General features: G+C 42.4%; 1 protein-coding gene across 16 annotated transcripts in view; it reads left to right on the forward strand.

Annotated features, from left to right (window-relative positions):
- The window catches only part of NRXN3 (neurexin 3), a 1053133-nt gene that overhangs the window by 810645 nt on the left and 221431 nt on the right, over positions 1–21057 (forward strand). The window lies entirely within an intron of this gene.

The following is a 21057-nucleotide window of genomic DNA, read 5'->3' on the forward strand; positions in this document are numbered from 1 at the left end:
ATTCACGTGGTTTGCGGGCAGACTTGAGTCTGTGATTGGTTGTAACAACACAATGAAAGGGACTTGCCGTCTTTCAACTGAAGTTGACAGTAAAGCTTTCTGGGAACTAATCCTCTCCTATTAACCCCCAAATTACCCAACCCAAAGCAGAAAAATTCCCAATGTCCCCACACAAGATGAACACCAGCAATCCCTGCTATTTCCAGAACAAACCCTGATAAAATCATATTCTTCCTTTTTTGCCTTCAGTCTTGAAGATATCTGTTCCACTGATGCTTCCAGACAGACTCTGTTGTTTTTATCCAGGGTATATAGATAGGAGCTTCAGATACTTCATGGTAGGTTTTTAAAAAAAATATAACCCATAATTTTATGCCCTTTGTGGCACTTCCACCCTCCTTACTGATCACCATATCCTGCAGTGAACACTGTGACAGTCAGTTCTAGAGTAAACATGTAGGAGTTAGTCTTAAGGCAGCTACTACTGGCAGTCGTGCTGTGGTATCGAAGTATGCAAATATATTTAAGCTTAGAGGGGGTTTCTAGCCAACATTAAAGTCTTCTTGCTGTGCATGAACTGCTTCCAACAGATGAGCAGTAGCTTAGGTCTCTGCTATGCTGCAGTGATGCCTTTAGTCACACCCCTTGACCAAAAGTTTTGTAATTCTACCTTTTCCTGTTACAGACGATGGGAGCCCCGTAACAAAGGGAAGTTCCAAGGTACATAGTTCCATAGGTTCATAGTGACTTCCCAATTATATCTGGCAATTTCTGCTTGATAGCAGTTTGAACTATGCCCCAAACTACTGTGCTATGTAATGAATGTCTAATCTCTTTTGATAATCATTCATCAGCTTCTCTTCTTTCAGTGGTATGCCTAAATGAGTCTATGAGCTGGAACTCTTTCCTTTACAGAATCACAGAATCACAGAAGGGGTTGGAAGGGACCTCTGTGGGTCATCTAGTCCAACCCTCCTGCCGAAGCAGGGTCACCTACAGCAGGCTGCAGAGGACTTTGTCCAGGCAGGTCTTTGAATATCTCCAGAGAAGGAGACTCCACAACCTCCCTGGGCAGCCTGTTCCAGGGCTCTGTCACCCTCAGAGGGAAGAAGTTCTTCCTCATGTTCAGACGGAACTTCCTGTGCTTCAGTTTGTGCCCATTGCCCCTTGTGCTGTTGCTGGGCACCACTGAAAAGAGTCTGGCCCCATCCTCCTGTCACCCACCCTTGAGATATTTATAAACATTTATAAGGTCCCCTCGCAGCCTTCTCTTCTTCAGGCTGAAAAAGCCCAGCTCCCTCAGCCTCCCCTCGTAGGAGAGATGCTCCAGTCCCCTCACCATCCTCATAGCCCTCCGCTGGACTCTCTCCAGTAGCTCCTCATCTTTCTTGAAGTGGGGAGCCCAGAACTGGACACAGTACTCCAGATGGGGCCTCACTAGGGCAGTGTAGAGGGGGAGGAGAACCTCCCTCGACCTGCTGGCCACACTCCTCCTAATGCATCCCAGGAACCCATTAGCTTTCTTGGCAGCCAGGGCACACTGCTGGCTCATGGTCAACCTGTCATCCACCAGGACACCCAGGTCCCTCTCCGCAGAGCTGCTCTCCAGCAGGTCCGCCCCAAGCCTGTACTGATGCATGGGGTTGTTCCTCCCCAGGTGCAGGACCCTGCACTTGCCCTTGTTGAACCTCATCAGGTTCCTCTCTGTCCAACTTTCCAGCCTGTCCAGGTCACGCTGAATGGCAGCACAGCCTTCTGGTGTATCCACCACACCTCCCAGTTTTGTGTCGTCAGCAAACTTACTTTTATTTATTGCTTGATTAGGTTGGGATTTTTTATACTCAGAGGTTCTTCCATCTGGCATCAGTTAGTTACAAGTAGTCTTTCCTCAAATATGCAGTTGGCAACAGCTTTAATCTATAGCTAGTGTCATCACTTTTTCTTTCTCTGTAAGAAATCATACATCCATTTTTGCAAAAGGCACTATACTGTTGGAATAGGTATTGCTTAGGTTCTTTGAGGTAATGAACAGCTATATCTAGCTGACCCTAAGAACAGCCTTGCAGGTACTGCTGGTAAAACACTGATGCTTCTGTTCAATAAATATGGACATAATGAGACAGAGGGTTAAACGACTTACCTTAGATTTCACAACACATCACTGGCAAGGTAGAGTGCAGCAATTCCGGGTTGTACAGGTGCTTTCCGAGAGAAATATCCCTCATTACATAGTTAAAAGGGATGGTGTTCAGCTTCAGAGATGGTGTCTCAGTCTGTGAAAGAAGGGGTGAATGCAATCTGGTCAAGAATGTCCACGTGGAAACCACTCAAGTTTCACAAGTTAGTGCTTTTCACTGGGAGAGGTGCTCCTACTGGATGAATTCAGAGGCTGGGTTGTGGGCTAAAAGAAAAAAAATCCTCAGAAAATATATTGACAGTAGATTATAGGAAAATGCCTAGATGTTTATTATTATACCTATTTCACAGATGCAGCAAATTAATCTTATATTTATGAGCTGTCTAAAGCAAGGCCGTGCAGGGAGTTGTTTGTTGAGCCAGATATGGAATCCAGGAGCCCCACGGTATTGGACAGTAGCACCCTAACCACTGGGCTGCAGTACTTTGTCTGAACTGACCCTGCTGCATGCCTGAAAAATGCTACTGCTAAAAGGTTTCCAAGAAAATTATGTTTATGTAACATGGGTCAGTCAGCAAAGCTAGCCAGTCTCCTCTGCCAGCTTGGAGAGGGTTTGGAAGCCTAATCTAAAGCCCTTGAGATTTGTTTTGTTGCCAGCTAAGGATGGTATTGTCTTTTCTTAGGTACTGGGATTATGCAGTATGATAGATGAGTGGTGAGGAGGTCTGCAGGCAACAGCAGACCTGCACATTTCTTTTTGTATGTTCCTGACTGAGTCACCAGAGGGCGGGGAGCTAAGAGCAGAGGCATTCAGTTTTAAGTAAACCAGCCCATCATAAGGTGGTGGTTATACATATATAAAATAACAGAAATTGGGATGCGTGCTTCTTATTGTGCTTGATTTCTAAGGCAGAAGAAACTCTAAAGAGGAAACTTTTTATATAAAGAGGAATCTTTTCTGCAAAGGGAATTGTAAAAGTACAAGCGTAGAAGATTACATTTGTCCTTTTTGCCTATCTTATAGTTCACCGCTTAAAGGGAATGGGGAAAAAAACCAAACTGTGAGAAATGGTGTGGAAGTTACGGTGAACTGCTAGCACTTCAGAGCACTCCCAAGGGAGACGTTGTGCCAACAGCTGCAGGAACAGTTCATCGCTAGTGGAGGATGCAGTTCTTCACTTTGATAATAGGATGGCTGGCGACATGTACACATGCTTGCAAAAGAGGACAAGGAGGGTGGAGGCAAATCTTCGCTTGCAGAAAAGTGAGGTTTCTCCGGTTTAAAGTGTTGAACAGGGTAATCTGTGCTGCATGCGTCTGTTCACTTGTGAAGAGGTTGAATCTGCTCAGCCTAGCTGGCTGTAGGCTTTGAGGAAGATAATTTATTAGTTTGAAGTCATCCCTTACCGCAGCTGGTAGGAAGGTCAACTTAGCTCAGAAATGTCAGTCTAGTGCATTTCTTTTCACATTTGCTTTAGTGGTTTCTTGCTTACCTTTCTGACACTGGAGATTTGGTTTGAAAGAAAATGATTAGAAGATATTGAGCTGCAGGACTCGGAACTGTCAGGTATTCTCTAAGTAGCTGAATTTGCATGTAAAAGAAAGCGTATTTTATCCTATTAATAGTATTACACTAGTAACCTGGGGAAACAACAAAGACAACAGATATACCTTCATAGACAGATCAAAGAATAAGGCTGGAATAACAGTGAGGCAGCTATGGGTGGTGATCGCCACACTTCATGAGTGATTAAGAATTTTAACTGGAAATTTAAGGAGAACAGTGGAGTATTTTATGTATCTTTAATTCGGAGCTTCTCCCAAGTATGAAGAACAGGCCTGGCAAAAAGATGCCTGAGTGTAAATTTGAGTGGAGGCTGATCATTGGAGCATCAGAGGTGACCTTTTAATAAGAGAGAAAAACTAGACAGGCTAGGCTGTGAAAATAAAGACAGGCCATGTATGTTAGGCAGAGAGGGGAAAACTGAAGCAGTGAAGAGCTAAGTTGACTGTGACGTGTGACCATGTCACAGTGACAGATTAGGAAAATAATCTTTGTGGCAGAATTATAGATGACTATGAAGTGCTAGCAGTGATGAGTGTTGTATCTGCAGCTGTCTGAAGACTGTAAAAGTTAGTGGCTTGTTAAACTTTTGTAATAAGAACTCTTAAATTCAGATGAATTTCATAAACTGATATCTTTTATTCATATTCTGCATTTTATCATTTTGTTTACAGAGGTATATGAGATCTTGAAACAAAGCATAAACTAGTGTCGAGCAAAGTCAAGGTCATCATCTGGCTTTTTTTACAAAGCACAGGAAACCACAGTTTGGACTAAGTGAATTTATTCACCTATAGATACCAAGTTAAGGAGATGCCTATGAAAATCCTACCTGTCAGCAGTCCCATGACTACCAGTGTTTTGTATGTACGCATCATGGGTGCCTATACTGACAACACAAAACAAACTTTGGCAAGTCTTAAGACTGACCTTTCTGAAAATGCTGGCCTTTACCATTTTGGGGAAAGAGGAATCTTAGGCACATCTTAGTGCTATTATGTATGAATCATGCAGGTATAGATAACTCTAACTCTTTGTGGCCCTAAAGAATATCTTTATGTATGCACTAAACATTCTACAGTATCATTATTCAGAATATATGCGTTATCCATAACGATGCAAATCACACATACCAACAGACAGCCTCACAGGTCAAGATATTGGAGTCCAGATTTTCTTATAACATCAGCAGCAGAAGCAAAATGAAATACTATGGTAACCATCTGGATTTTTCAGTGGGCTTATAAGGCTGGATGCAGAATTCTTTCTGTTCTACTTTACTTTAGGCACTCAAGCAAAGGCCAGTCTCAAACTATATTTATTTGATAAACTTGCTGGCAGCTGCGGGATCACAGTACTTACTGGCTTTCTGTATTTTTACAAAAAACAATATCCCGACTCTCCTCTTTTTCTCTTGACATCTGTTACCTGAAATTCTTCCTATTTTTTCCTACTTGGGATCTTCACAAGATCAGAAAATATGTGATCATGCAAACGAGCTAATAAGTGAGAGACTTCCTAATTGTAGTTCCCATTGCTGATGCTGCACTGCAATATCAATTACTTGGTAACCAAATATGGCAAAGTCCAACTTGGCACACCCAGATAAATCTTGGTACTTTAACTAATATCAAAACAGAAGTTGGTGCAACTTGTGTGGAAAGATTTTACCCCTGAGACTGAGTAAGCTTTCCTCAAATACATAGTGGCTGCTGCTTTTTCACCTTGTCCAGGTACCATTGTGCTTCAAACAACAAAGTTACTGTCTCATGAAATGCTTTGGAATATCTGGAGATTAAAAGGCATGGTATAAACCCAAATTTTTCTGCCTTACACAGTGCAAACACAGTCCCTTGAGATGTTACTGTTTTCCTTTCAGTGTCAGTAAAATCAACATCATATCATGCGTAGAAGTCACTTAGGCAGTCATGCTGTGCATGACACTGGTCAAAGGTAGAAACTCATATAATTTATAGTTTAAAGAGAACAATGTGGCAAAAGCCACTAAAGTCGCCTGATGTTCTCAGAAGTGTTGGCTGCAGATAAGTAGCCTGGTGTAGAAGGAAAAAAAACCCGTGGATGTACATAGTCTTTTAACTGGAACACCCTTCTGGAGAGACGGACATTTTGATAACACTAGTGGCTAACTAGCAAAACCTTAGTCCTTCAGCAGTCCTTAACAATAGTTTGTTTTCTCTGGGACTGTTTGGAGCTTCTTTCTTCTGCAGGGCAATGGACAGCATCTCAGAAGCAATACTGATGGCTCATTTCCATACCCGTCACACAGATGGCCTTTGAGATTTATGTTAAATCAGTACATATATCTATATGTGTCTTTATTCATGAATATGTGTATAGTATGTGTTTCTGCATGTGGAGAGAGAGAGAATGCTTCTATAAGTGTAATTTCTGTTCACATTATGGGCAGGGGAAAAAAGCTGAGAGTAAGACTGGATCTTAAGGGCCAGGTTTCATGAAATGGCCTTGGTTCAGGTCTTGTCCATCTACTCAAGGCAGATCAAAAGCAGAACTTCAGATTGCTCAGGACTGCTGAGATTTTTGCCTAGCATTAGAGAGGTGGTCAATTCTAGATTTACACATGAGGCTAGGCAGTGATTTGGGAGAAGGTGGAATTTTGAATTACCACAAAGAAGTGTTGCTTATGTTAGCTGACAAAGGAAGGAAATCAGATGGAGTACGGTGTTATCTGATGTAAAATTCTGTGTTCAAGGCTCATTGTAAGAATTTTAAATAGTCATGCTTTGTTTTCAATGAGCAAGCTGTGAGCCTCAGCTCAGCTTTTCTCTTACTCCCTGCATGGGATAGGGACAGAAGAATAAATTGGTTTAATGGCTGTGAGCAGGGGCTTTGAGATGTGTTGAGTCCCATGCTTATTGTAGAAATTGACAAGATGGGGGAAATTTCATGTTTTGTTTTACGTCTGCCTGCATTAACTTATTCTGCTTTACTGTTATAAGTGTCTTTCCTTGAGGAAAATCGTAGAGTCCTTTAGGTTGGAAAGAACCTTCAAGATCATCAAGTCCAACTGTAAACCTAACACTGCCAAATCTACCACTAAACCATGTCCCTAAGTGCCACATCTACACGTCTTTTAAATACCTCCAGGGATGGTGACTCAACCTCTTCTCTGGGCAGCCTGTTCCAATTCTTGACAACCCTTTCAGAGAATAAATTTTTCCTAATATCCAATCTAAACCTCCACTGATGCAACCTGAGGCCATTTCCTCTCTTCCTGTGGCCTGTTACTTGGGAGAAGAGACTGACACCCACCTCATTACAACCTCCTTTCAGCTAGCACAGTGATGGGCACAAACTGAAGCATGGGAAGTTCCATCTGAACATGAGGAAGAACTTCTTCACTCTGAGGGTGACAGAGCCCTGGAACAGGCTGCCCGGGGAGGCTGTGGATTCTCCTTCTCTCGAGAAATTCAAGACCTGCCTGGACAAGGTCCTGTGCAACCTGCTGTAGGTGACCCTGCTTCGGCAGGAGGGTTGGACTAGATGACCCACAGAGGTCCCTTCCAACCTCTACCATTCTGTGATTCTGTGATTCTGTAGTTGTAGAGAGCAAGAAAGTCTCCCCTCAGTCTCTTTTTCTCCAGGCTAAACAACCCCAGTTCGCTCAGCCGCTCCTCAATAAGACTTGTTCTCTAGACCCGTCACCAGCTTCGTTGCCCTTCTGTGGACACGCTCCAGCACTTCAATGTCCTTCTTGTAGTGAGGGGCCCAAAACTGAACATAGTGTTCGAGGTACTGAGTACAGTGGCACGATCACCTCCCTACTCCTGCTGGCCACACTATTCCTGATACAAGCCAGGATGCCATTGGCCTTCTTGGCCACTTGGACACACTGCTGGCTCATGTTCAGATGGATGTTGACCAACGCCCCAAGATCCTTTTCTGCTGGGCAGCTTTCCAGCCACTCCTCCCCAAGCCTGTAGTGTTGTATGGGGTTGTTGTGACCCAAGTGCAGGTCCCAGCACTTGGCCTTTTTGAATCTCGTACAAATGGCCTTGGCTTATTGATCCAGCCCATCCATATTTTTCAAAATATATTGCTGAGTAGCTGCATTTATTTGTGATGAGTCATGCCACTGGTGTGCATCTTGATTATTGGTAAATGTATATTTCTTGTGTGTGCTTACGGACCTGGGTATAGGAACTTAATTATTTATGTGCTGTGCATCACCCAAAACCTAGTAAGAATAACTCTGTATGTTTTTGCCAGGTTTACTAGGACAAGGAATCAAAGTCCTTAATCTTCCTCTCCTCCCATTATCATTATTTCTTTACATACATGGGAGGAAATTCTGCAGCCTCATCTCCTGAACCTGCAGAAGGGCTGGAATCCCAGTTGTAATCTCTCAGTGAGTCCAGCTGCAAAGCTACAAAACCTACCCTGGTCCTTAAGGTACACCAGCTCCCATGGTTTCCCAAAGCTGAAGCATCTTCCTTACTGAATCCTGTAGTTTCAGTTGTATAATCAAAATTATTCTTGGGAGTATCTCTCAAAAGTCCCTAAGCCTTATTGATGTCTAAAGAGATTTTAAAATGTCATTAACAGTCTTAATTTCTCCTGGCTGTTCATTTTTATATTGATTGGCTGTGTACCTATTAGAGAATTTGGATCAGTTATGCTTTCTCTCAAATACGGGTGGTAGTTTTATGTGCATAGCCAGGTGAAGGCAGTCTGACTATCAATTGATTATGACTCTGTCATTTCTTGTAGTGTACACAGATATCTGTTGGGAATGGGAAGACAGATAATTTAACTTGCATCTTGCATCTGTAGACTAGCTCATACTCCTAATACAATACATAATACCTTCTAAGAGGCGAGTAACCTACTGTTGTTAAAATACTCTACGGGTAGCATAATTATCAGTCTTTTGGAAATTAGCTTGACCATTACAGATATCCTGCTTCTGAGTGACCTGACTTGGCTGCAGTTTTGTGCACAGCATCAAGAGCCCTTAATGAAATGAGCTGAATGTGGTCTTCTGTTCTACGGAGAAACATGCCCTAGCATCGGGCTGCTACCTGTTCAGAAATGGCACTGGTCAAATGTTAATATAGCTGAAAAATTTCAAAACAACTAGCTTTGTTCCATTGTTGTGAAGGAATATTTGGATGACCTTAAACACCTTTCAAAGATGCTCTGCAAGAAAAATGTATCTGTCATGTAAATCTGACAGTCTCGTTCATTGTTTCTTACTCCAAGCTTTGTAAACGCTGAATACCTAAAGTGGCTTGCCTCTCAGACGTAGTTATTTAGAGATGTAGGCCTGGAGTTTTGCCTGGTGGTAAACCTGTAGTGATTCCAGTGAAACTGGAGGATTTAACCTGGATTTACACTAGTGAAAATGAGAACATAATCTGGCTATGCTTTCTTCTGCCAGTAGCATTACATGAGGTTCAAGGGAAGACTGCTGGTTGCTCCTGCTACCAGTACCATATGTCTTTCCAGTTTGCTTTCTCTTACACACCCTTAGAAGAGACCCAGGCTGCAGTGAACTGAAAGAAGCTGTGTCCAATTTATGTATTCAGGAGATAATGATAACAGACTCCTTCTTTCCTGAAGGCAGTTTCTATGGTATATCACAAATACCATGGGGTACAGTGGCCTGTGCCTTTAAGGTGCTGGCTCATAGTTCACTTGCCTTACACCTTTTTCATTGAAACTTTGTGAGGATCTTACCAAGATGCTGTGGGAAACAAACTGTGAATTACAGCTATCTCCAGGAATAAGGTTTTGATAATACTTACCCCAGAAACTGTTTCTAGAACAGGATCAGGTGACACAATGCCTCAATTTTTTTTTTCTGGTTTCAAAGATCTGGCTCAAAGTGGGGCATGATTGCAAGAAAATGAAATGAATAATCTGTGATGTAAACACTAAGTGAATTAAACCAGTTATATTTGTTCAGGAAAGCTTTTGACTAGGCTACCTGTGTAAGCAAGAAACTAAGCTTGAGAAGAACTTGTAAAACTGTTTTGGCTCATTGCAGGGGGTGGTTAGAGGCAGCCAGAGCAGAACTCGTGGAAAGCCAGAGAAACAGGCTGAACTGGTAAAGAAGTCTTGATATCAGATTGCGTATGCTCACTGCGATACACCCCCTGACTGTTTCCATCGTGCCAGAATCCAGTTTTAACTGAAAAATGGCATTGAGTTTGAAAGGCAAATTAAAAATGATAGATTATTTAAACAAAATAGCCATTTATGTGTGAATGACATTCAGCTAATGACAGAGCCTGAAACTGCTTTTTGTATTTGTGCATTTTGTCTTTCAAGCTTCCCTCAGCTCCTACTGAAAATTGCTCTTGGGCAGTTAGCTAAGGAGCAAATTTCTCTTTCTCTAGCACATTGTCTGCAGAGACAACAGTGCTTTTTTCCCCTCCTCATACTGGTGCTGAGTTTTACAGGTTTTTCTGCAGTGGTTGCTATTGTACGAAGTGATGAGAAATAGTCTGTTGGAATTGTATCTTAGCGATGAGGAAGAGAAGGAAAGGGCAAAAAACAAAAGAAGAAAAGACAAACTGCTTGTGAAAAAGAAGGAAGAATGAGGGACAGGAGTTATTCCCGTTACTTTACAAATTCAGGAGTTCTCAATGCAGTGTAAGTAACTCTTTATAAGATATCTTTCCAGCAAGAAGGAAGGAATTTTGTTGAAACAGCAATGATTAAGGACCATGCTTGTTTTAATAACTTATTTTTCTAGCTATCTCTTGTTTTGTTAGAGGCATTGGTTTGTACCTATATAAATCAAAATTAGCTTGACTATAAAGCCATATAGTCACATTACTATGGAATGGTGTGATGAGAGAAGGAGAAGATTTGTCATGGAGAGAAAAGAACAGGGAAAGTATCCGTGGCCTTTGATAGACTTCTGCTCTGCTAGCCAGCACAACAAACTCTTTGCCCATTTGAGAGCTGTAGAAGTAACCTGAGTGGAAACCACGACACTCAGCATTATTTGCACCAAAAGAAAAACAACCCCAAAGCAGAATATGATGTTAGAAAACAATTTCTTAATACAGAGTTTTGGCTTAAAAAGGTGGCTTGTCATCCTCAGAGGCTGACCCTGTGGGACTGATATGAACCAACATTTTCTGAGAACTGGAGCATCCATTTGCAGCAATATCATCCACAAGATAAAAGCTCTGCTGTGCTGCTTTATAGCTGTGTCCCTTGAAATTTGTCCATAAGCAGTAGAGTGTTCATCACCTTGTAACTGTACAGATGAATAGTAATACCATAGAAAAACCTTTTAACTAAGCCACTTGTTTTCAGTATGCAAAGATATCTGTTGTTTTTACAGTGTTCTGTGACTTTAGCATAGCTTTCACTTGCAGAGTTTTGGAGTGAGGATTCGGTGTGAGATCATTTAACTACCAAAACATCCAGATTTTTTTTTCACTTTTCTTGTGCAGTAGGTCCTCTGTGTAATGAGTTTGCCAAAGACGTCCCCTTTCTTCAGGCATCTTTTTAAATAATGGAGCCAAAGTCTATAGTTAACCAAAACTGGTGGTGTTCTACAGTTCATTATGCTTTCTTTTTAGGGCAGGAGATAGAACACTAGTCGGAGGAGAAAATGTCAGTTCTGTAGAGAGAAAATGTAATTTCTGTTCTGCAATAAATTCAAAATTTGCACCCTATATGCAAGACCTTCTGTAACCTGTTGTGGTGATAAGCCACAGCAGAAAACAATTAGCGATGTATCCTCTCTGACTTCTATACATACTGATGTACATCTGTGGGATCATGCTAGTCCTTGGTTCTTGAGGAGTCCTTGAGACTCTGTCTGTAACTGTTTGGAAGCCACAGAGCAGCCTTACTGTGGATTCCTGTCTGTCCTGCTCACTTTTATCCCAGAATGCGGAAGCACATTAAGTGGCAATTGGGGGAGGGGAATGGGGTTTGGGTGGGGAGGGAAAGGGACTCATGTTGATGGCATGGTTCACAGAGTTCTTCAGTGTTTAACATTGCTTTAGTGTTTTGGCAGTTTTATTGTATGGGAGAGTCATTTTAGTTTTTAAAGCCTTGTCTATGAAATGAGCATGAAGGGGGTACTTTAATGATACCTTGTGTGTTTTGCTGAATCAATAAGGTTCTTATCCAGTATCTGCCACAGTGATGCAAGGCCAAAAGCATATGTACAGCAACAAAAGAATTCATAGCTCAAGCTAGGTCTGCTCCTAGAGTAAGTGTGCAAGGCAGCATTATGTAAATAGTTCTTTATAAAAGATCTGTTCAATTTTTGTAACCTATTAAAAGAGAGCAAGTGAAATGAGACTGATGGAGTCATGATTTAGACTGTAGAGGACACTTATCAATCTGACAGAATTACCAGCATAATCGCCAAGCTGTAGGGCACGATGGAGGTGACTGTCATCTCAGAACCTGTGGAACTGGGCCTGGAGCAGTGGAAATATCACTGCTGATGGTGGAAACACAGGGCTGGAGCCAACAGAGTGTCCCCACCGGAGCTAACAAGGTTTCTCCAGGTTAGGAAGTAGGTACCTGATCAATGCAGGACAGAAAGACTGGGGGCGGCGGCATATCTTGTCTTTTCCAATCCCATTTTTCCCCGTTGTCCTCCACCACAGAGACAAACACACACACACTTGCAGTTAAGCTGCTGTATCCACATCCACTCAACAGATAAGTACTTGGTTCCCCACACTGTTTATTTTTTCTGCAAAGCTGTTCTATCTACAAAGCTGCAAAATAGATTCTAAAAGACCCCATGCTGTGTGGACGGTATACCTACTGTTATGAAGTGTATCAGTGTACATGGTTCTGTATACACTTTATTTTAGAAACGCAGATTATTGTAGTAAGGTCTTCAATATGCAAGCACGTTTTTGTTGCAACACACTGTACTTGAGTATGAGGGAACTGTAAAGTCTGACCGTGGGCTGAGGGCCCTGTTGTTAAGCATAGCACAATTATTCAGTTGTTCTAATGCCTTTGTGATCTTTTATTTACAGGATCAGCTTTGTGCAATTAACAACTACAACGAATACCAAAAGAAAAAGGCCACTCTGCAAGAATGCGTAGTAGTTGTATATGTTTTTTCAAATGTCAGTGAACTTGTTTGTTCCAGTTGTAGTGCAATCAAAATGCAGAGAATGCCAAGCTGGCAGTCAGAGTGGAAAAGTCATCCTTCTGCTGCAATTTCATGTCTGTGCTCTTGTACTGCTTTATGAATTTTCATCTTCCTCCTCGGTCTTCTGTAATTTGTCTAGCTCCATTCACGAACTTATATGGCCTTCACCATTGTAATACTGGATTTATGGTATTGGAGACAGAAGACTGACAACCACAGGGGACAGAGATGTTACCCCAGGGGCAGTGTAAGAGCGAGGCAATCTAACTGTACTCTCTCTTCACAGTCCCCATCCCTGGTTCCTCTTGTTTCAGCAGCATGAGTGTGTGTGTGGTATTAAGCTCTGGCAGCGCTTCTATGCTAAGAGTGTCCTCCTTGACCTAGATGCACTCTCTGCCTCTCTGTGCTGCTTTTAAAAAGCAATCAAACTGCTCAGGTTCATCTGCTGTGTAATATTTTTGAGTGGTGTTTCCTGTATCTGTCGTCACAACTTCTTAAGCCCTTACATTTTATTCTAACAAAAGATCTAAGAGAATAATGAAAGGATGGAGAGAGTAGGAATAATCAGTATTTCATGGCTTGTTTGTGTGTAAGTCAAAGTCTGAGAAGGACCTCATATGTGTCAGAACTGGGTGGATGCTGTGAAATGAGTTCCTGGGTCGCTGCTGTAGAAATAACTGCAAGCATGTTTTAGCTGCGCAAAGTTAGTAGTTATATTCAAGATGAGTGGATGCAACAGTCTTGTACCACTTTCAAATATTTTAGCTCTATGTAATCAGAAATGTGTACAGCAATGGTACATAGCCAAGGGAAGCTTTTACTGTTGCTACATGTGCTGCACCTACCGCATGAATATGGAAAGTCACCAGAGCACTTTTCACTAACACTAAGTAGATATAAATAAAAGGAAAGCTGTTAAATTTGAAACTGGCAAAATAAATGTCATGAATATGCTTCAGTGTTGAGTGCAAGTAAATAACAGATGTGTTGTCAAATTTATTGGTCTATATTTGTAGCAGTAGAAATGAAATTAAACATGCACCACTGTGGTAATGTAGACAATATTGATATTTCTAGAGGGATTTAATCTGTGGCATTATCTAGAATAAACATTATTCCTACAAGAAAAAATAACTTGTATTCACCATCTCAAATCTATCACTCCTATCCTCACCATGCTTTTTCCCTTTTCCCTGTGTTGCTACTCCTCTCGAGCTTTGGAGGTTGGCTTCCTTATCCCACAGGAGTGGGAGCACAGGAGGCAAAGCTGTGCGTACTTGTGTTCGGCATTGATGGTTGCTGGCTCTGCCTGCCTACTTCAATGCCAGAGTATTTTGTCCCTGCATGTCACTTCCATCAATCTCTGAAAGCCAGGTTCTGGTCTTTTCAGACAACAGTAGTTTGAGAAGGAGGTCTTTTCCTGCTGGTAAGTGGGCGAACGCTTTTCAAGTGGCAACAACTTATGTCTGCCTTGCTAACAACAGGCAACTGCTAATGCTGTCATCTACAGAGTGGGCATATGTGCTTTAACATTGTCACTGGGTGTTAGCAGTGAGCCTGAGGGCAGTTGCATAGCCTTCTCTCCCCTGCTACAAACAGCTCTGTTGTAGTTTCACTTCTCCATGCTTGAGAGAGGATGAGTTGTCAAAAGCTAATCCTACACCTTAGAGAGTTAAAGAGCCTAAAGAAGTGGAGGGGGAAAAAATCATGAAAGTAAAACAAAGCAAAGAAATCGTGTAAACAAATTAATTGTCTGGAAGTGAAGTGTATGTTTGTAATTTTGCCCTTGTTGAAGGGAAATTGAAGTTCATTATGTTCACTGAGTGATTTAAAAGCTCTTTCCTGCACAGCATCACCTAGAGAGAGAAAGAAGGGGAGGCCCATTTGAAGCTCACGCATTGGCTGCAGCTTCAATTAAAACAGGAATTCATTACTGGAAACCTCCAGAGAGAAGGTTGTTACTTCACTCTTCAGTTTCGGGAGGAGGCTGCATTTTCTTTTGCTGATTCACTCTTTTGTTTTAGTGTGAAGCCTTATCTTTTATACTAAAAGCATTGCATTTTTGCTCATGCTAGTAATAATCTTGAGATGCTGATAAAGTTAAGACACGTGAAACCATATTTAGGAGGCAGACTGTGCTATTTTTTGCCAGTATTTACTGTGTTATTTATGTGAACAGAGATAGCATCACACATGGAGGGAAGGGAGGGGACTTAGAAAATTCAGTTTACCTCATGTTACAAATTCTAGGGTTGATGCTGAGTGAATCTGATCACAGAATAGCAATTAAATATTTCTAATTAGGTACATATGTATTATTTCAAAATCCCACAGTGTACTCATGAGCGTCTTCAGTTGCCAAGTGCGAATGCCTTTAATATATCTGACCGTTGATGTCTGGCAGATGTCCAGGCTATGTTCCATTTAGGACCATGGAAATGTGTAGGGAGGGGTAGGATCCCCTTTCTCTGAACTAGAAAGGACATAACTGTTGGAAGGAAAAGTAGATGTTTTGGGGAAAGCTTTTGATTTTAAATTTTATTTCAAAGGCTTTCCAGGTTGTCTGGGCAGGAATGCTTAACAAGCCTACTGTAGAGAAGTGAGCTCAGGGTTTCAGCTTGTTTCATGCAGCTTGTTTTATGTCTTATCCTTTCTCTCTTCCTCCCTGTGATAGGAAGCCCACTGGGGTTTTATTTTTCTGTGAAGCACCCACAGATGGTTGCCTTGTCCCTTCTTTTTGTTCATTGCGAGTGCAAAGACACAGCTAAACAAGAAGAGCACAGCCCCCTTCCTGGAATTAGCAGATATTAAAGCAAATGCTTTTTCCAAAAGAAAGATGTCTGGCGCTTCTCCAACCCTTTCAGCTAGTGCAGTATGCCTGAGGCTGTGCCACACATACGTCTCTGAAATATTATAGCCCACAGTTTTGGACATCAGAGTGCTCCAGGGAAGGAAGTGTATGTCTGTATATGCACAGATGTATTAGTCCTCTGTGGCCGGTAATATACACTGATTAATGGGCACTGGATATGGGTCAAGAATTCTCTAATTGGAAATGTTAATTTCTTAAAAGAGGGAAAGAAAAAGCCCCCAAAACACCCAGGTGAGTATTTTATTTTGGAGACACTGTTGAAAGCAACCAAGTGGATTTTGGGTGGAAAGCTGTCTAGCTTCCTGAAGGGCACCCATCCAGCTGCCTGTATGCCATCTCTTTTCCCTTCTTTTCTGATATTTTAAAGAAACTGCCTGGAAAGGTCCCGAAAGTATGGGATAATGATTACTTCTTGACAACTGCACTGACTGGGATCTTGTGACATGGAGATCTACAGACTACTAAGTTCCCAGTTTCTTTGTGGCTGAGGCTACCAGTGCCATGAAATACAAAAGTACCACATACAGAGATGCCTGGGAAAAGCTTCTACATTTTTTTAGACATCTAGGGAAAATGGGAAGCGTATTCTATTTAGGGAGCGAAAATATTTTTTGCACCAGGAAAGTGTTTGTGCTTCTAAAGTGAAATACTTTTTAATTTCTACAAGAAACTCTTTTATGAAAGTGATGATGAAGTTGGGGTTTATCTTCCTTTTCCCCTAGCCTTGATTTTTTTTTTTTCCTACAAATATGAAATTAATTTTCTTCTCATTTCAGGGCACATCCAGGTATAGTAATGCATTTGTCTCAAATGAACACATAAATATTTGTCTGCTGTTGTAATGCAAAGAGTTCTAAGGTGTTTTACATCATCTGAACCCAGTAGTCTCGGGGATGCAAGTCAGAGGAGTGCCAGAGAGGAAGAGTGCTTTAGCCAGGACTCCATAGCAGAACCGTTCTTCTCTGTTCTGAACACCTTCTTTTCACATACCTGTTTTGTCCTCCAGCCATTTCTGACTCTTGATCATTCCTGTGGCAGAAGACCCGAAGGCTGGGCTGGAAAATGCAATTCACAGAATCACAGAGTGGTAGGGGTTGGAAGGGACCTCTGTGGGTCATCTAGTCCAACCCTCCTGCCGAAGCAGGGTCACCTATAGTAGGCTGTACAGGACCTTGTCCAGGCGGGTCTTGAATATCTCCAGAAAACGAGACCCCACAACCTCCCTGGGCAGCCTGTTCCAGTGCTCCGTCACCCTCAGAGGGAAGAAGTTCTTCCTCATGTTCAGACGGAACTTCCTGTGCTTCAGTTTGTGCCCGTTGCCCCTTGTGCTGTTGCTGGGCACCACTGAAAAGAGCTTGGCCCCATCCTCCTGACACCCACCCTTCGGATATTTGTAAGTATATATCAGGTCCCCTTGCAGCCTTCTCTTCTTCAGGCTGAACAAGCCCAGCTCCCTCAGCCTTTCCTCGTAGGACAGATGCTCCAGTCCCCTCACCATCCTCGTAGCCCTCCGCTGGACTCTCTCCAGTAGCTCTTCATCTTTCTTGAACTGGGGAGCCCAGAACTGGACACAGTACTCCAGATGGTGCCTCACTAGGGCAGTGTAGAGGGGAAGGAGAACCTCGCTCGTCCTGCTGGCCACACTCCTCCTAATGCATCCCAGGATCCCATTAGCTTTCTTGGCAGCCAGGGCACACTGCTGGCTCATGGTCAACCTGTCATCCACCAGCACACCCAGGTGCCTCTCCGCAGAGCTGCTCTCCAGCAGGTCCACCCCAAGCCTGTACTGATGCATGGGGTTGTTCCTCCCCAGGTGCAGGACCCTGCACTTGCCCTTGTTGAACCTCATCAGGTTCCTCTCTGTTGAACTTTCCAGCCTGTCCAGGTCACACTGAATGGCAGCACAGCCTTCCGGTGTGTCTACCACACCTCCCAGTTTGGTGTCATCAACAAACTTGCTGAGAGTACGCTCTAACTCTTCATCCAGGTCGTTGATGAGGAAGTTAAACAAGACTGGGCCCAGTACTGACCCCTGGGGGACACCACTAGTTACCGGCCTCCAACTAGACTCAGCGTCGCTGATGACAACCCTCTGAGTTCTGCCGTTCAGCCACTTCTCAATCCACCTCACTGACCACTCATCCAGCCCACGCTTCCTGAGCTTCCCTAGGAGGATATTATGGGAGACTGTGTCGAAAGTCTTGCTGAAGTCTAGGTAGACAACATCCACGGCTCTCCCCTTGTCTACCCAGCCAGTCATGCCGTCGTAGAAAGCTATCAGATTGGTCAGACGTGATTTCCCCTTGGTGAATCCATGCTGACTACTCCTGATAACCTTCTTTTCCTCCACTTGCTTGTTGATGATCTCCAGGATGAGCTGCTCCATCACCTTTCCCGGGATGGAGGTGAGGCTGACCGGCCTGTAGTTCCCTGGGTCCTCCTTCTTGCCCTTTTTGAAGATTGGAGTGACATTGGCCTTTCTCCAGTCCTCGGGCACCTCTCCTGTCCTCCAGGACCTCTCAAAGATGATGGAGAGTGGCTCAGCAATGACATCCACCATCTCCCTCAGCACTCGTGGGTGCATTCTATCAGGCCTGTACAAACAGGAAGCATAGGTGGATTTGTGCTAGACAGCCAAATTTTTGGAGGAGGTGGCATGAGTGGGATTTTGAAGTTTTCCCTCTCAATGGGGTGGTGAACTCTAGATTTATGATGACAGGACACTAATCAGGTTCTTTAATGGTGGGGTGAGGATGGGGTTGATTAAACCGGAGAGAACAGAAAGATTTTTTCAGTGCAGTCTATTACCTGACCTATGTATTTAGCTCTTCCTTCTGTGTCTTTTGATTTTTATTTTTGTTTTTACTGTTATGTCCTTGGGTCTGGGCTATCTTTTCTAATACTTGCACAGCACGATTGTGTCCTGAACTGTGGTCTTTTCTGTGTTACAGCAGTATAAATATTTAATGATGATAACAACACAGACCATGGTTATCCCTTGATATTTGGCAAACATAAAGTTGGAAATTTTATTACTTCAGCAGATTTATCTGTCTTTCCAAGAGGACTACAAGTACCAGTCATTTTGTCTGTAGTATATATCCTGCCTTCTTTCACCCCTACCCAAAAAAAAAAAAAAAAAGAAAGAGAAGCACATGGAAATGAGTGTTTGAGGGGATTGTTGTATAAGGACACATGAAGCAAACTGTTTTTGTGCTGGGAATAAAGAATTTTAGAAGATATAGAGGAGAACAGAGGAAATGGAATATGATTGGAGAAGGTGAGATTGTGTTTGCAAGATGATGAAAGGACGGAATCAAATTTAAAGATCATTTAAGATGTATACAACATGGATTGGGTGCAGTCTAGCAAAGAGTGTGCAGCTTTGTGTTTCTACATTTGCCAAGACATTCAGGACAGTTATTAGACACTTGGAAGTATTTCTTTCATGCCATTTTTTTAATGTTTTGGTGAAGATGCTCTAACTTTATTTTTATTGGAAAATTTGTGATGAGACAGCACTGACTCACCTGAGCCATGTGGATAATTTTATTATTTTTTATCAATAACACTGTAATGCAATGGAACCTTAATAATGAAACAAGGAGTTCATTGTCCACCTTGGAAAGAGACCGTGAGATATTCCCTGCCTTTGTGAACTTATGATGTAAGCATAAGGTAAGAGGCAGGCAATGAATGAAGCGCTTCATGTGCATGAATGAGTGTGCATCAGGGTGCACAGAGACACAGAGATAGTAATGACTGTTATGAGAGTCAACAGGCAATAGTTTTTGAAGATAATGAATTCTTCATTACTTCTACTGTTAAGTGACTCTTTCAGCAACTGTGTATCCTCTCTTGTAGGATACCTCTTTAGGCATCAGTACTGTGAGAGTTCCCAATCTCCTGGAAATACTTGAATGTATTTCAGAAGCAGAGCGAGTATAGTCCAGGGTCTGTAGGGAGCAGCCTGGGGAAGGTGATGTTTAGCATGTTTGATCTGAGTACATATTCTAGACTGGTTTCCAGTTAGAGCCACAGGCCTGATGGGTTACTGCTTTTTCTTTAGTATTTCTTAGCTTTCTGTGTTAGTGTTTTCCCTCTTGAATCTTTAAGATACAGATTATTTGGTCTTGCTAGCCTTAGTTCTCACTGTATGTTTTACCCTTTAGTCTTTCTGCAGTCTTCCCCCTAGCTTTCTCAGCTGTTTGATGCAAGCTTGTACAACTGTGTCGTATCGGAGATAGGCCTTAGATCTCTGATACACAGTTAGAAAAATTTGTTGAGGACAGCGAGGGGGAAAGCTTACAGCAGGAGTTACATGGGAAGAGGGTTACACATGCCAAAGAATAGGTTTCTCTTGGGAAGGGATGGTGAACCGCTTGGCTAGGATTTTTAAAGTTAGTGCATGACTGGGGAATTGTCCATGTCAGGATAGTTGTGGCAGGTTCTTGGTGTGAAAGAATAAGCAGTGGCATTGTCTACATTAGCGAGCTGGATGGCAGAACAAGAGAATATCTCTAAAGTGAAAGAGTTGTTTCTGAGGGTGATGCAGTGCCCATATGGGCTGTTTCTGGGCTAATTTTAATGTGAGCTTGAGGAGCAAATCCCTGCCCATCATAGGAGTATGTTAGTTATGTTAGAGCTTGTCTTTCAGCTCACTCATTCCGTGGTGTGAAGCAAATCCTCAGAAGTGGGGACTAACTGGATGATTTTCTTCAAGATGCACTCCATGCACCACTTCCTTGGCTGAACTAAAAGTGACGTATGCAATAACTTTGTGATATATTTTGCTTCTCTTTTGAGTCATGCCCTAACTACTAGCCAACATATATTCTTGCAGTCACTACTCACAATTAGATTGTACTGTAGAATTGTCATAGATGAAAATTCTACTTTGCAGGAGGGATTTGGGGCTTTCATTCTTTAACCAGTGCTTTTATTCTGATTGTTACTTTAGGGCTTGGTCACTCATTCCCTACATGGTATGCATAAATGCTCAGAGTTCTGTTTGCTGTTGCAAAATTAACACCACACAAACTTCCTTGTGTGATAAAGCAAATCTGATTGTTAGTTTTATATTAAATAGTAAGTGTAAACACAGCCGTAGAAAATCCACTTTTATACTAGGCCATTCTAGGGCATGCATCTTGGAGGTACTTGCCTCTTATTCATCTTAATACTTCATAGGTTCAATGTGACTTCAGATCATCTGACCTGAAGTAGTCTTTATAGCAAATGTCTTGAGGGTGGTAGCCAAGGGAGAGCTAGCGAGTTGTGAAAGAAAGTACAATGTATTTGCAGGCTGTTGGTGAATTGTGATAGCCTTAAGTGTCCATAAATCCCTGGATGTT

The sequence above is a fragment of the Opisthocomus hoazin genome, chromosome 7, assembly GCF_030867145.1.
Source record: "Opisthocomus hoazin isolate bOpiHoa1 chromosome 7, bOpiHoa1.hap1, whole genome shotgun sequence".
In the NCBI taxonomy this organism is placed as follows: Eukaryota; Metazoa; Chordata; class Aves; order Opisthocomiformes; family Opisthocomidae; genus Opisthocomus; species Opisthocomus hoazin.